General features: G+C 46.1%; 1 protein-coding gene across 1 annotated transcript in view; it reads left to right on the forward strand.

Annotated features, from left to right (window-relative positions):
* Positions 1-9: 9 nt before the first annotated feature.
* SEMA5A (semaphorin 5A) overlaps positions 10-17693 on the forward strand; it is a 553406-nt gene continuing 535722 nt past the window's right edge. Inside the window, exon 1 of the mRNA XM_075921490.2 lies at positions 10-668. The gene's annotated coding sequence lies outside the window, so the exon portion shown is untranslated. The remainder of the gene's footprint in view (positions 669-17693) is intronic.

The following is a 17693-nucleotide window of genomic DNA, read 5'->3' on the forward strand; positions in this document are numbered from 1 at the left end:
CTGGTTTCACTCCCCGCCTGGCCCCGAGAGGCGGCGTGTGCAGGCAGGCCGGGGGCGGGACGGAGCAGGGAGGCGCGGCGCGCAGAGGAGTCCCGCTCCCAGCCAGTCCTGCAGGGGGAGTCGGCGAGAGAGGCTCGCTCAGGCGCACGGCTCCGGCTGCCCGCCCGCCCGCACTCCCCGTGCCCTGGGCGCTCTCGGTCCGCTCCCCACTCGCCCGCGGGCTGCAGAGCCGCCAGGAAGCCTCGGGCTGCTGCTGCCGCCGCCGAGCGAGGGGAGAGCAGCGGCCGCTGCCCAGACCGCCAGGCGCCTCCTCGAGGATCCCTCGCCCCGCATTACAGACTGCCCCCGGCACTGGATTTATAGGCAACTTCCCCCCGCGTCTTCGCCGCCCGCCCCGCAGGGACAGCCCGGCCGGCGCCCCTCTCCTTGTGTGCAGCTGGCTCTCGCCATCCCCTCCCGGGGCGCCCGGACGGAGCCCGAGCCCGAGCCCCGAAGCGCTCGCTGAGCCCGGGCGAGTGGGGGCCAGGCTGGCGCGGCACCTGAGGAGCCGCCGCTCGCGGTCTCTGCTGCGGGCTGGGATTTGTTGTGCTCCAGTTTGGGGTCTGTCGGCTCGCTCTGCTCAGAGCCGATCCCGAGAAGCAGCCCCAGGCGATGAGTTCCGTGCCGCGGTGAGTACACACGGAAAAGCTGCCCGACCAGTCGCAACTTCTTGGCGGCCCGCGATTAGGCGGGTGCGCGGCGTGTGCTGGGGGGCAGGTGAACGCTGAGTGTTTCAGGGCAGTGGCTTCCCTCCCGCGTGCGGGACTGGGACAGCACGGTGATGGGCTGGCAGCGTCGTTCCCCTCAAACTCCTCTCCCCACTCCCCCCCCCCCCCAAGCTGTTCTCCCCTCTCCGCTGCAGCCCTCCCGCTTCTGCCGTTTGAGTAGCCGCGGAAGCAGGGGCTGGCAGGGACAGACTTGGTCGCACAGAGGCTGTGTATCAAACTTGGTTTGACCGCGAGCTGCCCTGGGGGTGGGAAGGGAGGGGAGCTTATTCATAGGTGTTGGAACTATGCAGCACCCCTGGCTTGAAGCGGTTTTTATCACAGGGTTTACTGTTAGCTAAGTGGCTCCCAGCCCCCCTCCCCCTTTAAAAATTGCTCCAGCTTCCCTGCTCTTATGGGAAAGGATGATTGAGTTACAGGGGATTTCCTCAGCACCTAAACCCATGGAACTCCTACCCTCCCCTCACTCCCCCCTTCCTGTTGTATTGCTATTCCTGGGATGGCTGGAGCCAGCATACAGGGTGAAGGGAGAGTGGCAGAAAACCGGTCGGGGAATGTGGCCTCAAGGCCCACTCCGGATTTCCCCCTCCTCCATTCCTCTGTGTTCTGATCACTCTCCTGCAGGCAATCTGGGCTCTGTGCTGAGGTCTTGTACAGCTCCTGCCAGTGCCTTTCCTATGAGCGTGTAGCTTTGCTCTTTGCTTTACCTGCTTCATGTGGTGGTGGTTAGTGATTTTGTTTCTGGAGTTGGGAGCCTGACTTTTCTCTTAGCCATAGTGGTCTGTTACCAGTAGGGGGCGCTGGAAGCGAAGGCTGTGCTCAAGGTGCCTGGATTCTCCAGCTACTGTTCAGAAAGCAGTGAGCGGTCTAGGGTCACCATCGCGGGGACAGAGGGCAAAACCTGCAACTGGTTCGCATTAAGCAAAACCTACCTCGTTAAGTATCTAGCACAGATATTTAAGAGGGAGGGAAATAAGAGATGTCAAAACAGAGAGTCCACTTAGTACTGTTACTAAACAGGAGCTAACTCTTTAGACAAGATAATGAAAACTAACAGCAAAATTCCGATCGGTAAAACTGATATAAACTAACCTTATTCCCCTGCTTAACCTCTCCAAGGACATTCAACATGTCCCACCACATCCTTCTGCTGGATTTTACGTTTTTGTTATATGTAAATAAGATAAATGACGCTGAAGTAAACAATTTCACGTACCTCAGTCTGGAATAGAATATATATTCATATAGAAAATGTCTGTGATTTTTTTTTTGTCACGGCTTTATTGTTTTTAAAGTATTGTATGCCTTTTCATGAAAGTAAAAAGAAATGGCTGGAGGGTAAGGGAAACTGTCATGGAAAGTTAGTTTACAGTTGGATATTATAAAAATGTGTACTTGGACATTTACAAATAATATTAGTTGCTGCTGAATATGAGTTTTAATATACGTGTACTGCACCTATTATCTAATTTGATAAATGACAGTAGTTCTCGTCTGTAGTATAAACTTGTATTTTGGCACCTATTAAAGAGTACATTTTGAGTTAATGATCCATAATACACTGAAGGAGACATCATGGTCTGTTGTGTAAATCTTTCTTATTGCATGGCTTATTACTCTGAAAGATGGTAGCGCTTATGGTTTCTCATATCAGCTAGATGCCAAGCATGTGCACCAAGTTCACATATTAAAAATCTGTATGATATTTTTCCTTTAAAAAAAAAAGCAATGTTCAAGCTCATTCTGTAAACCATACTCCTAAAAGTAAACAGCTCAGGGATAGATTGATATCTAAAGGCTGAACAGAGTATGGAGCCTTCAAGTTTACAACTGAGAAAAGAAGCAGCAGTTATTTTTAGGACTGTAGAAGTACATTTATATGGTTAAAAATAGTTGAACAGATTTTTTTGAATAAACAACATTTTGTAAAGCAAAGCAAACACTGAACATTCTTGGACTGAGTTCTTGTACACTAGACTCCAGCCTGAAGCTACACATTTTCAGCCCAGTTTAAAGCTCTGTAAAAACATGATTTATAAGGGAAGTAGGACTTCAATTTTAACTCTAGCAGCTGGAGTATTCTGCCGTCCTTGTACAGGTAAAATGAAAGATTTTGATAGATTTCTGTGTTCTTTAGGGTAGGTATATTTTTATTACTTTTTCTAATGGCAACACTTCATTTCTCATTTTAGTCGTGAATAGCTTTGTAAAGTCCCAAGGAGAGCAAAGACTTTGCTCTTTTGGGGGCATTTTACTTTTTTGTCTGAGAGAAGGTTAAGAAATAGAAAATGTAAACTCTTGCCATTAAGTTAACAAACCTTTCCTTTAGGAAGTTTTCACATAGTGTTTTGAAGAACCTAAGTAACATCAACAGTCTACATGTTTTAAATTTTCTCCCATTATCAGTTTGTTAAAATTTGTACAAGTAGCAATTTCCTGTATACCTTGTAAAGACAAAAACCTTGGCTATGTTAAGTTTATTGAGCTAATTTGCAGTCATAGATCTGTACCATCACAAATATGTAGCATTTTATTTGCACAAGAGCTATAGCTTTAAGCTTGTTTAATCAGATATGTAATCAAACTGGGTAATAGCAGAGTTTTACATCTGTTATTATTACTATTGTATAGAATGACATGATTATTATATTTTGTGTTGTCAAGACATTGGCATTAAGTAATAATGAAAAAGAAAACATTGCTTCTTAATAAATAAAACGTACAAAAGTGGCAAAGAATACAAAAAAAAACACCCTAGCAACTCCAGTTCATCAGTTAGAATCTAATTACAACAATGGATTCAACAGATGGAATTAGAAAGTTGCTTGGAAATTAGGGATGTGATAACCATGTAAATGGCTAATTGGGGTCATCGCTTGACCTTCGTGGTTACATGCAGGCTTCTCTCCCCACGCTGCTGCCTCTGTTACAGAGGCAGCAACATGGTGGGGGGACACAGGTGGGAACCTGTGCATGCAGGAAGCCCGCAAGCAGTGGCCTTTGTCTTCCCTCCCCCTCCCCAGCATCGGGGGAGGGGAGAAGGAAGGGAGCAGGCAGCTCTGTAGGAGCCGCCTGCCCCCGCCCCATGTAAATATGTAACCACAGAATACACACATTTTAGCATTCCTATTGGATATACAAAATCAAATCTTTAACTGGATTCCAATCCTTTAATCACACTACTGTAGATACATTATTAGCTTTAAGCCTGAAACAGTTCTACTGATGGCAATGAAGTTACTCCCATCCTTAACGTTAACAGAGGAGTTATGCTGATTTTCCCTGTATGATCTATACCATTGATAGTCAGACTGAGCATTGGGAGCCACAATTGGCTATTTAATTTGTCTCTTGTGGCTCTTTTAATCACATGATATTAAAAGACTGTGATTTAATTAATAACCAATCTAAGTTATTAACCAGCTAGGATACTTTTCTAATGTTATTATTATTAATCAAATAGAAGATTTACCTGATGTTTCTCTGGTGCTTAACTCAATAACATTTTTGGTTTTTGGAAAATAAAATTGAAAATGTACGTGCTTCATTTTAAGGATGTTGAAATGTGATTATCTGGCTAATCATATAGTCGATACAATTATACAATTAGTATCGACTACACAATTAGTCAATAAGCACCTTGCAGAGCTGCAGCGAGGGTAGGTCCAGAGGAGTTGACTCGAGCCAGGACTGAGCCAGGACTGGTTCATGATGGCTCCGGAGCCACCTATGCTATGGCTCTGCATTTTAAATGTACAGGCAGTCCCCGACTTACGCGGATCTGACTTACGTCAGATCCGCACTTACGAACGGGGCTTTCTCGCCCCGGAGGTCGAGGTAGCGGATTGCTACCTGCGAGCTCCGGGGCGAGAAAGCCCCGTTCGTAAGCTGCTCCGGTGCCCCTGGTCTGCTGGAGACCGTCTCCAGCAGACCAGGGGCACCGGGCGGGTTCCCGCGCTTCTGAGGCTTTGCCAGAGCAAAGCCTCAGAAGCGCGGGAACCCGCCGCTGCTGCTGCTTCAGTCGGGGTGCCTGTGGTCTGCTGGGGACGGTCCCCAGCAGACCACAGGCACGGGGACTGAAGCGGCAGCAGCTGCGGTTCCCCGCGCTTCTGAGACTTTGCTTTGGCAAAGCCTCAGAAGCGGGGGAACCCGCCTGCTGCTGCCGCTTCAGTTGCGGTGCCTGTGGTCTGCTGGGGACTGTCCCCAGCAGACCACAGGCACCGGGACTGAAGCCGCAGCCGCGGGGGTCCCGCGCCTCTGAGGTTTTGCCAGAGCAAAGCCTCAGAGGCGCGGCACCCCGCTGCCGCTGCGGCTCTGCTCCCGTATCCCTGGTCTGCTGGGGGGGGGGGGGGCGCGGCTAGTGTGCCCCCCCCCCCCCCAGCAGACCAGGCTTTTGTTTTGGACCCTGGAGCAGAGCAGCTGGGGCGCTGCCGATTGGTCCTGCAGCGCCTTCTGGGCACTACTGGACCAACCCGGCAGCACCCCAACTGCTCTGCCCCAGGTCCTGATTCAGCCGCTGCTGGTCAGTTTCAGCAGTGGCTGAATCAGGACGCCTGGGGCAGAGCAGCTGGGGTGCTGCTGGGTTGGTCCAGTAGCGCCAAGGAGCGGTGCTACTGGAGCAACCCAGCAGCACCCCAGCTGCTCTGCCCCAGGCGTCCCCAAGTCAGTCGCTGCTGAAACTGACCAGCGCTGACTACAGGAAGCCCGAGGCAGAGTTGCCCTGCCCCAGGCTTCCTGGAATCAGCTGCTGATCAGTTTTAGCAGCAGCTGACTTGGGGAAGCTTGGGGTTCTTAAATTGAATCTGTATGTAAGTCAGAACTGGCGGTCAGTTTCAGCAGCGGCTGAATCTGGACGCCAGTTCCGACTTACATACAGATTCAACTTAAGAACAAACCTACAGTCCCTATCTTGTACGTAACCCGGGGACTGCCTGTAATAAAAGCCACTGGGCTCTTACTACATTTAAAATGCAGAGGCACAGCGATTAGCACGAACTGGGACTGTTCGGTCCCAGCTTGCGCTGACTTCAGCAGCCTCTGTTCGCGGCGGTCAGCCCTGGCTGCCATGAGCAGGGGTTGCTTGGCAGCAACAACCACGGTCTGCGGGGAGGGGGCTGCTTGCCACTGGAACCCTGGCGGACAGGAGTTGCTTCACAGCAGCGGCCACGATTCCCCGCTGCTGCCTCTAATAGAGGCGGGGGGAAGGGGAGAAGGTGGCGCTCCAAAGAGGTGCCAGAATGGTGCCCCCATAGAGGAAGTGGGGCGGGGGGGGGGGAGAGCTGCAGAGAGCACAGGGATGAGTAGGGACAGCTTGTGCCATTTCCCCGCTGTGCCTCTGCCTCCCCGCACCCCACAGATACAGCGCTGGGGGGGAACTGGCTTTACCGGTTTCCCCCAGCAGTGGCTCCTGCTCCCGCTGTCCTTGCTTCCTCTCTCTGATAAAGGCAGCAAGGGAGGGGGGCGGGAAGGCAACTAGTAGAGTTGAATATACGATAAGCATTTGTATATCACATAGTCAACTAGTCGCCTAATTGCTTACATCCCTACTTCATTTAAATAATTGCATTGGGGTGGGGTTGGGGATGAGGGGTTCAGTATTCAGACTGTCCCAGGGAGAAAGGACAACGCCAGCCCTCTGGCACCGCAGCAGCAGGTGAAAAACACCTGTCCATGGCCACTTCAACTCCAGTGGGCACAGCTGAGGCAGGGGTGCATGTCCCCGGGCTACAGCAGGTCCAGGTTAGTATGCCCCCTGTGCATCACAGCCAGAGTGAGGAATGAAGCAAACTGTGCACTTCCCCTCACTCCCTGATGAAAAGAAACAACAGCAATGTTCCTATACAAATGGGGGGAGGGGAGCTTTAGTACCTCTTGCACTCCCTAAAGAGTGCCTGGGGGGGGTGGGAAGTTCAGGGCTGGGGCAGTTCTGGACAAGGTGGGGAGCATCACTGGCCAGTCCCTTTCACCCGCCTGGTGATCCTGTCTCTTTTCTATATTGCTTTATGAGACTCATTCCCATTTCAGGCTCATCCCATTTTCCTGGCATAATCAAACTCTTACCTTGCTTTAAGTTATGCCCAGGAGATTTACCTGGCATTGCTCAGGTACTTATCTTAAATAAGTTTTGTTTTTCTTCCAATACACATTGTTCTGGGGTGGGATTGAGGATGAGGAGTTCAGTTTGCAGTGCTATCTCACCACAGTAGCTTGGGGCCAGGCAAGAAGTGCCTGTTCATGGCCACTGCAGCTCCAATGGGTACAGTTGGGGAAGGCATGCATGTCCCCCGGCTGGGGGATAGATAGACATAGACAAAGAGACACACAAACAGATAAACTCTCTGAAATATATAATGGATAGCTGTTCCTTTCTTCACTCCTGCCCCCTGCTGGCCCAATGGGGCTATAGGTATCCTGGTCCATGTCCTGCCCCTTATTGTGGTCAATTTGCAGTATAACTCCCTCATGCCAGACCCCTCCCATTCTACTGTGTGAGAAACAATTGAATTCCACACAGATCCCATTAGCCTGGCACAACCGAGCCTTGACCTTGCTTTAAGTTATGATAAGAGGAATCTGCATACCAAATTTGGTGGTCCTAGCTCTTACAGTTTAGCACTTGAACAGACTCACAGACAGACAGACAATTCTAAAATATATAGTAAGATAAGAGGAACTGTACACAGAATTTGGTGGTCTTAGCTCTTACCATTTAGGAGGAGTTCTTGAACAGACAGACAGACATACTTTCTCAAATTATATAGAAGTTTGTAGTTGATAGCATAAAAATACGTGGTCAGTGATTTTTAATGTGAGAATTTATGTATATCTATATTCACACACACACACACACACACTCTAAATATTTCCCATAATACTGTTTAAATATGATGATATAGTACTAGAGTAAAAGAAACAATGAATTCATACTTTCCAGTAATGTTGATTGCAAACTTGGCTCCTGAACTATCGAAGTTTGAGTATCATTGAATTACACCGATAGTATTTGTATGGGGTCTGCAATCAAATGAATGAGGCTGAAGCAATAACTACTAATCAATATTTTGTGAAAAGAGTTTCAGTATATCAAGTATGTAAATATTTATAGTATCGTATAACATGATATACTATGCTAAGAAATTATTACTATTCTTTGAAAAAGAAGCTTGATTATAACATATGAACTGTAAAATTACAATACATCATCTTGATTATTTGGGCAATTTTTCTGAAACTGTTGCCATGATTACTGAGAGAAATAGGTATGATAATTAAAAAAAGAATCACTAAAGGTACGTCTACTCTGCACGGCTATTTCGGGATACCAAAGCTACTTTGCATCTTAACAAGCCGCCTGTTATTTCGAAATATTTTTTGAAATAACGGGCATGCTATTTAGGCATCCCTGTAACCCTTGTTCCATGAGGGTTAAGGGATGTCTCGAAATAGTGCGTTATTTCAAAATTTGGCGCTGTGTAGATAGAATCAAAATAAGATACGCAATTCACATAGTGTAAATTGTACATCTTATTTCAAGTTTAGGGTGCAGTGTAGATGCGCCCTATGCAAGTTCTTACATTTTTTTCCATTATGTTTGTCGAAACATATAATTTAAGTCTCTGTCAGTGCTCAGTTTCAAAAATTATTGTCTAATTCAACTTAGCTAGTCTCTTTCTCCCTCTTATCTGCATACATTTTACATTCTTTCTTGACATCAAGTTGCAAAATACAGTACACACGCATTTTATCTTTCCTAATTTGTCTTTGTAAACTATAACTGACTTAAAAGAATAAGTGTTTTATCAACCATATCCAAACATATTTCAGACTGAGCCCTCTGTGACATACACCTTTTGTCAGCTGTTCATGGTAGACTGGTTTTAATTTTTAGCCTGCAGCATTGCATAAATAACCTGCAAAAGACAGGTGGCAGTCTGCTATTTCAAATCCCTCCAGAAATCTTATGAATCTTGCAACTTGAACCTAGTATGCAGGTAAAGTCAGTCTTACAGAGAAAATAAGACACAGCTTTCTAAGAAAAATATACAATTTTCTAAGTAAACACACCCCTTTGTTTCTATGGTACAATTAGCCAGGCAGAAGCTAACTATTGCATGTATACCTAACATTTGGCAGAAATAACAACTTAATTGAGAGGCAGGTTTGAAATGTCTAGGACTTTGTTTGCTTGTAGTCTGCAGTTTTGATAGAGTATATTTTTTGTTGTTCAACATTTGAAAAAGCTTCAACTTTTTCTTCCACTACAGGATTAATTGTAATATTTATTTCTTAATTTGTATTGTCACCTATCCCCTAGCATGTAGAGAGATTCACATTTATAAAAAATACTCACTGATGGTATAAGGAAAGAAATGGAATACTCTAATATAGTAGGTAGCTGCATTTACACAATCTTGGTTATCTGAAGAGTTCTTATGCTAAGAAAGATATACTTGCATTCCTCAGTTTATTAGGGTACGTCTAGACTACATGCCTCTGTCGCCAGAGGCATGTAGATTAGGCTACCCGACAGAGTAAAATGAAGCGGCGATTTAAATAATCGCCGCTTCATTTAAATTTACATGGCTGCCGCTTTGAGCCGACAAACAGCTGATCAGCTGTTTGTCGGCTCAGCGCGATAGTCTGGACGCTCCCCTGCCGACATCAAAGGGAGCTGTCGACAACCCAGGCATGCCTCCTGGGATGAGGCATACCTGGGTTGTCGACAGCTCCCTTTGATGTCGGCAGGGGAGCGTCCAGACTATCGCGCTGAGCCGACAAACAGCTGATCAGCTGTTTGTCGGCTCACAGCGGCAGCCATGTAAATTTAAATGAAGCGGCGATTATTTAAATCGCCGCTTCATTTTACTCTGTCGGGTAGCCTAATCTACATGCCTCTGGCGACAGAGGCATGTAGTCTAGACGTACCCTTAGAAAGCCAAAGAACTTAAAAGAAGATAAATAACTAGAAGTCTTGTGGCACCTTATAGACTAACAGATTTATTGGAGCATAAGCTTTCATTGGCAAAGGCCCACTTTGTCAGAAGCATGTAGTGGAATCTGACAAAGTGAGTCTTTGCCCACGAAAGCTTATGCGCCAATATTTCTGTTAGGGTATGTCTACACTACAGCACTAATTCGAACTAACTTAATTTGAATTAGTTAATTTGAACTAAGCTAATTCGAATTAATGCATCTAGACCTAAAAACTAATTCAAATTAGCGTTTTGCTAATTCGAAATAGCATGTCCACATTGAGTGGACACTGAACCGAAGTTAAGGCTGGCCAGAACCAGTGCCGGCAGGGCATCAGATTAGGACTTAGACTGTGGAGCTGTTGTTTCAGGCTAGCCGAGGGCTGTGCTTAAAGGGACCCGACCTCCTCCCCAGACAGACAGTTCTCAGTGTTCCCTGCTTGCTTGTCTAACTTGATGAGGGACAGCAGAGCAGTCCTGTCTTAGAGTGCCCTGAGGGTATGTCTAAACTACATGGCTCCGTGGATGGAGCCATGTAGATTAGGCTAATCGGCAGAGGGAAATGGAGCCGCGATTTAAATAATCACGGCTTCATATAAATGTAAATGGCTGCCGCGCTCTGCCAACCAGCTGATGATCAGCTGTTTGTCGGCAGATCGGGGCAGTCTGGACGCGCTGCTGTCGACAAGGAAGCCTTTGTCGACTGGCGCAGGTAAACCTCGTTTCACAGGACTTCTCATTGTTTATGCAGATTCAGACTAATACAGCTACCCCTCTGATTTAAAGAAGATATTATTCCCCCCAAGTTTAGTGGTAAAATGTTGGAAATGAGAGGCACCTTCTACTAGGAAAACACTGAAAACTCGTGGAAAACAAATACTTGTTAACAACCCAAACTCTTTATAATCAAAATGTAAATTAACTACATTTGAAGCGGGGAAAAAGATAAAATTATTATCTCATGAAAGTTTTCAATTTTGCTGTAAAGCATGAGGTGAGGTCGTATTTTCAAGCTATCTTTAAGGAGATTCCCGGTCACTCCGAAATGTATCATTTCACAAAACTTTTGTAGAACAGAACAGACACAATTCCTTTATGTATTTCTGTTTTCCAGTTACTATTTCTGAAAATAGTAATTCGAACTGCTAATTCGAACTAACGCATACAGACTAAAAAACTAGTTCGAATTAGCGTTTTGCTAATTCGAACTAGCATGTCCACATTAAGCGGACCCTGAACCGGGCTTAAGGATGGCCGGAAGCAGTGCCGGCAGGGCATCAGAGGAGGACTTAGAGCGTGGAGATGCTGTCTCAGGCTAGCCGAGGACTGTGCTTAAAGGGTCCTGACCCCCACCCCGGACAGACAGTTCTCAGGGGTGCCCCGCTTGCAAAGCAGTCCTGGCTTGGAGTGCCCGGACTACCCACACTGGGCACATCACAGCACTCGGCCATCAGACCGGTTGCACTTGCCACAGGCTGCCATCTGGGGAGAGGGGGCAATTGGGGGGATGCAGGAGAGCTTCCACCCCCAGAAGCCCGCAGAGCCAGCCCAGTCCTCCCCATCGGGGGCTCGTGCCCCATTCCTCCCTCACCTCCTTCCACTTACCCTTCCCTAGCCCCTCTTCTTGATGTACAAAATAAAGATAACGTTTCTTCCAAAATGGAATCTGTCTTTATTGAACAAAACTGGGGGAGACTGGGAGGCTGGGAGAGGGGAGGGCAACTAAAATGATAAGGGGTTGGGAACAGGTCCCATATGAAGAGACGCTAAAGAGACTGGGACTTTTCAGCTTAGAAAAGAGGAGACGGAGGGGGGACAGGATAGAGGTCTCTAAAAGCAGGAGTTGGGTGGAGAGGGTGCATACAGAGAAGTTCTTCATTAGTTCCCATAAAGAAGGACTAGAGGACACCAAAGGAAAGGAATGGGTAGCAGGCTTCAAACTAGTAACAGAAAGTTGTTCTTCACAAAGCAAAGAGTCAACCTGTGGAACTCCTTGCTGTAGGAGGCTGTGAAGGCTAGAACTACAACAGAGTTTAAAGGGAAGTGAGATCAAGTCATGGAGGTTGGGTCCATGGAGTGGTATTAGCCAGCGGATAGGAGTGGTGTCCCTGCCCAAAGTTTGTGGAAGGCTGGAGAGGGATGGCACGAGACAAATGGCTTGGTCACTGTCTTCGGTCCATCCCCTCCAGGGTCCCTAGTGTTGGCCGCTGTCGGCAGACAGGCTACTGGGCTAGATGGACCTTTGGTCTGACCCAGGATGGCCATTGTAAGCTCAGGGCTCAGGGTCGGGGGTCTCAGTGGACCCCCTTGATTTTCATGCACTCCTGCTCCTGGGTGGCCAGGCTGGCAGCTCTCCTGCCTTAGCTGGCCACTTTCCTGTGCCTAGTGCGGAGATCGTGGACGAGGTCCACAATGTCCGCACTAGCCGAGGCGGGTGCCCGCCTCTTGCAGTCCCGGGCAAGCTCCCGGGAGCCGCCAGCCTGGTCCCGGGAAGAGGGGGAGGACTGGGGGGCATCGGGTGGGTGGCTCAATCCGTGCCAGGTGCAGGGTCTGCTGGCTGGGTGCTGGCAGGTTTGCACCTGGCACGGGCACCGTAGCCAGCCCGTGCCCCTTTAAGGGGTCCAGGGCCAGGAGGGGGCAGACGAGTTTCCCTGGTGTTGGCCAGAGTGGCCACCAGGGAAAGCTGGGGAGGGCTAGCCTCCCACTAGTTCGAATTAAGGGGCTACACAGCCCTTCATTCGAACTAGTAAGTTCGAACTAGGCTTAATCCTCGTGGAATGAGGATTACCTAGTTCGAACTAAGCGCTCCGTTAGTTCGAATTAAATTCGAACTAACGGAGCGCTAGTGTAGCGCCTATGAAAGTTAACTTTGAAGTATAGACATACCCTCAGAGATAGCAGTCCATTAACAGTTGGAAGAAATGTTCTTTCAGTTTGCATAGATATTAAATTAAGAAATAAAATAAACATAGTAAATACATCACTGAAAAGCATTAACGAAGCAGCTATGTCCTCATAATATAATTTACATTGTGTGAAATCCTTCCTGCATGTTAACTAAATAACAATTGCATATTGTTCAGTGCTAGCTTTTGTTTCATTTGATGCACAAATTGTGATCTGAAGAGTCCTAAAATTGCTGCTCTCAGTACATTGTATCTGAGGCCCTTCCTGAGGCTTTACATGATTGTAAGTGAACTTGGCTCTAAAATATTTGATCAGCTGGAAAAGACAGGAACATATTATGTTTAAAAAACAGTTTAAAAAGGATGCTTAAAAACAAGTTATGTCTAAATGGGGAGAGATTGTTAAGCTGGGATTTGGTCTCTGAGTAGAACCAGGATCAACCACAATCAAACATACTATAAACATACTATATTTGATTGTAAAGACCATATAAACAGACTTGAATAAAGAAATACAGTCTGGAAATAAATTATTCTAATACATTAGGGTATGTCTGCACTACCCCGCTAGTTCGAACTAGCGGGGTAATGTATGCATACCGAACTTGCTAATGAAGCGCCGCCATTTTTAAAAGCCGGCTAGTGCGAACCCCGTGCCGCACGGCTACACGCGGCACGGGCTAGATAGTTCGAACTACGTAGCCATTCCACGAGGAGTACAGATAGTTCGAACTACGTAGCCATTCCGAACTATCTAGCCCGTGCCGCGTGGAGCCGCGCGGCACGGGGTTCGCACTAGCCGGCTTTTAAAAATGGCGGCGACGGCTTTATGCTAATGAAGCCCGGGAAATTAAAATCCCGGGCTTCATTAGCAAGTTCGGTATGCATACATTACCCCGCTAGTTCGAACTAGCGGGGTAGTGTAGACATACCCTTAGATACCCAGTTTTCTGGCCTACAATATGGCTCTGAATTATTTGATATTTTCTATTGCTGGTGAATTCTACACAGGAAGGCATAAGTATAAGTGAATGTTAAAGTTGTATACATTTATTTTTCATTTATTTATAATAATCATTTATATTTAATATTTGATACATTTATTTTTCATTTATTTATAATAATGTATATTTAATGCATACATTTTTATTTTATTGTATTTATTTATAATAATAATGTTTTTATTTGTCACCACTTTAAAAAGCATGCAATGTTTGTCTAACTCTATTATTGTTGAAGTCACTCATAGACTTCAATAGATCACTGATGAGCAATTCTGAAAATCCCCAGCACATAGAATAAAGAACTTGCTCATGACAAGTTGTCCAGACGCCTTTTGGTTTGACAGAGTTTGGATGCTCCTGATCTGGGGATACATTTCTAGAAGAGAGTTTAATAATAACAAGTGGATGAAGAAAAATATAATGGTTGAAGGTTGCTATCAGTATTCTACAAGGTGAAATGGCAGCTGCATTGTTTTACGCAATCAATAAAATACTGGTTTCCTTTGACTGTTCCTTAGTTTTCTAGTTTATATGTTCTGAGTAACTGAAATCCTGATATGGATTTTTCTGTAAGAATTTTGAGGGTGAATGAAGATTGTAAATAAAGAAGGCTGTTTTCAGCCTCTTGACACTGAAAAATCTTCTCCGCCCAAAGCCATGAGATTTAGAGCTAGAGTGTGCATTCTAAGGTGGGAAGACCAAGGAGCTGGGAAGCAGCCACGGGACAAACTGTTCCCATCTGCAGATTGCAGTTTACAGCCTCTTTTGAAAGAGGGGTTATGATGTAGATGCCAGGGATAGAGCCACACTGCCAATGTGCAGTAAACCCAGAGGCCTTCTCTGAATGAAGGAGTTAAGCCTCCATAGAATCCATTCAGTTTTGCCTGGACTTCCGAACAGATTCACCATGTTTTCTGGTTTATTGGTTTCATTACTTTTCTCCTTGGCACGAGTCCACACTTCTTGTTCTGACATTTAGACGTGCCTTTAACTCTGTGAACACCGACCTGTAGAGTCTAGGCCTCATGCTTTCTCCATTTTGTATTTTTATCAGCTGCAGGAAAATGTCTAATAACTGGAAAGGAAGAGATAGCATGCAAGCCTTTAAGTTTGGAGTAGTGGGTTTTGTAGGTGTGTCTGCTTGTTTTTCTTTTAACTTTGAATTTATAAAAAACCTTTGGATGGATACAGGTTAACTTTCTTTTCTCTAAATTATGGAGAGGCAGCAACTTGTCTACAGTTAACATTGCAACTAGCTTCCATTTTAAAGCCCTATTTTTCCTTTTCTATTTTTTTGTTTATCTTGAAAATTTCCAAATTTCCTCTGAAGGCAGAGAAGATCATGTACACTAGAATTTGAAGAAAAGTAATTTAATTGTTCTTAAGTTATAGGCAATTAATAACTTACTCTGCTTTGACAGTGGATTTGTGTCATCTGTTTCTTTGGCTTCCAGTCTTGATACGAGAGATTTTTCGAATTACTTCAGCAGGATTGTGTACTAAATGCACATGTGAGCATGTTGCCTGTTATACAGGGTAGTTTGCATTTTAGACACATAAGGGTCTTTTTATAGCTCACTGCTGAAAAATGTCTTCCTTTATGTGAAGTGATAGAGGTCATATATCATAACTGTCCCCTCAAAACAGTTAAAACAAGTTTCTAGCTTATTGTGTAGACATGGCATATTGTATTTTATACAATAACTGGAAATATGAGAATCCCATGACCTCACATTGAGCTGATTAAATTATACTTTGAGAGTAAATTATTTGATTAATTTAGCCCATTGTTGTGATTCATATGTGAACTGATTCAAATTTCTACAAATGTATTTTGTTAGTGTTGCTAGATAATTTATACAAATTGATTTTATCTTATGGCAGTATCCCCAGTGTGACTGCTTGTCCCTAACTGGGTGGGACAGTCCCAAAATGTACATTTCAAGTTCTAGTCCTGAGTAGAGTTAGCAAGTAGGTTTAGAAAAAGTACCGAATACACTTGATGGGGGGAAGGTGGTCGGGGGAACCAGCTGGGAGGGGGGTGGGAGCCAGCGCAGCTGGCCACGGGAGATGGGGGGGCCAGGGGCGGGGCTGGCAAGTGGGGGGTCGGGGGCAGCATGGCTGGCCAGAGGAGATGGGGGAGGTTAGGACACCGCGGCTGGCTGGGGGAGATCGGGAGGAGGAGAACCGGCCGGCAGGAAGCAGGGATGGCCGGGAGGGGGTCAGGGGCAGCGGAGCTGGTCGGGAAGGGTTGGGGGAAGCGGGGGGTGGGAGGGTGGGGGTGGGACTGACCTGGGCACATGCAGATCCCGGGGCGCTGTCAGTCCCGCTCATGGTCCAGAGAAGCACGAGTGAGTCCGGCTGCGGCTCCACCACGCACTCAGGAGCAGGGACAGGGCTTCTCCTCCTTCCCAAGGTGTCAGATGGAGCCAGGGCTCCCAGCTCCGATCGCGCCCCGCCTCCCTGCCACTCCCCCAGCTCCCGCCAGGCTTCCGTCTGGCGCCCAGCCAGAAATCCAGGAAATACCGGATATAAGACATGTCTGGTATTTTCTGGATTTTTTTACTGGACAGAGGGCCCAAAAAACGGACTGTCCGGTAGAAAACTGGATACCTGGCAACCCTAGCTCCTGGGCTGTATGATGCTAGAATAGCATTTGTTCTGGATTCCCTGTGGTGGCTGATCTTTGCCTGTCTGAGGTTCAGGGGCAGTACCAGCTTCCTCCTTGTTGTGGGGCTGAGATGGGTCTCAGTCCCGGCTCCCCACAAAGCCTGCCCCATACTCCTTCTCTTTCCCCTGAAGCCCTGCTTCTGGATAGGCCAGAAGCTGGAGCTGGGCAGTTGTAGGATCCACTCGGGAAGTCTTGGCCACTGTGGGGTGTCCCGTGTCCAGGTGAAAGGCTGCTCTTGGGAATTGCACAAAAATGAGGAGGTTAGTTAAACAGAAATTAAAAGGCACAGTGACTAGAGCCAAATCCCTGAAAGCTGCATGGAAACTTTTTAAAGACACCATAATAGAGGCCCAACTTAAATGTATACCCCAAATTAAAAAACATAGCAAGAGACCTAAAAAAGAGTCACCGTGGCTTAACCACCATGTAAAAGAAGCAGTGAGGGACAAAAAGGTATCTTTTAAGAAGTGGAAGTCCAATCCTAGTGAGTTAAATAGAAAAGAACATAAACACTGTCAAAGCAAGTGTAAAAATGTAATAAGAAAAGCAAAAAAAGATTTTGAGGAACAGCTAGCCAAAAACTCAAAAAGAAATAACAAAATGTTTTTTAAGTACATTAGAAGCAGGAAACCTGCTAAAAACCCTGTGGGTTCCCTAGATGATCGAGCTATAAAAGGAGCAATCAAGGATGATAAAGCCATTGAGGAGAAACTAAATGATTTCTTTGCTTCAGTCTTCACGGCTGAGGACGTTGGGGAGATTCCCAAATCTGCACCGTCCTTTGTGGGTGATGAATCTGAGGAACTGTCCCGGATTGAAGTGTCATTAGAGGAGATTTTGGAACAAATAGAAAAACTTAATGTTAACAAATCTCCAGGACCGGATGGCATTCATCCAAGGGTTCTAAAAGAACTCAAATGGGAAATTTTTCCCCTTGAAACTTCATGTTATCATGCATGTATGGATTGGCTTTGGCTATCTATATTTTGAGTGTGAGAAGTTGGGCGCAAATCACAATGATCGCAGTGTAAGGCCTGGAGAGACCCTCAGTTCAGGTTACATAAAAGCATAGCCAGATTTCATTTCCCCACCTCTGAAAAAGCAATCATTTTTGTAAAAGCAATCACAGAGAGCAGTCATCAGAGAGCCTGTGATCTGAAGAAGAGCTGTGAAGTGTTACAATTCAATTTGGTAGGGAACACAGTTCAAATAGACTGGAACTGCTGGACTTCCCTGTGTGAGCTGCATCCATCATCATAGCCAATAAAGAAAAGTTACACATTCACTTAAATTATCTGCAATACAAAGTCTTCATTTAATTACATGTCAGTTAAACATTGGTTACATTCATGGGGACATTAATGCAGTTTTTGTAT

The sequence above is a fragment of the Pelodiscus sinensis genome, chromosome 2 (assembly GCF_052426305.1).
Source record: "Pelodiscus sinensis isolate ZL-2025 chromosome 2, ASM5242630v1, whole genome shotgun sequence".
Classification (NCBI taxonomy): domain Eukaryota; kingdom Metazoa; phylum Chordata; order Testudines; family Trionychidae; genus Pelodiscus; species Pelodiscus sinensis.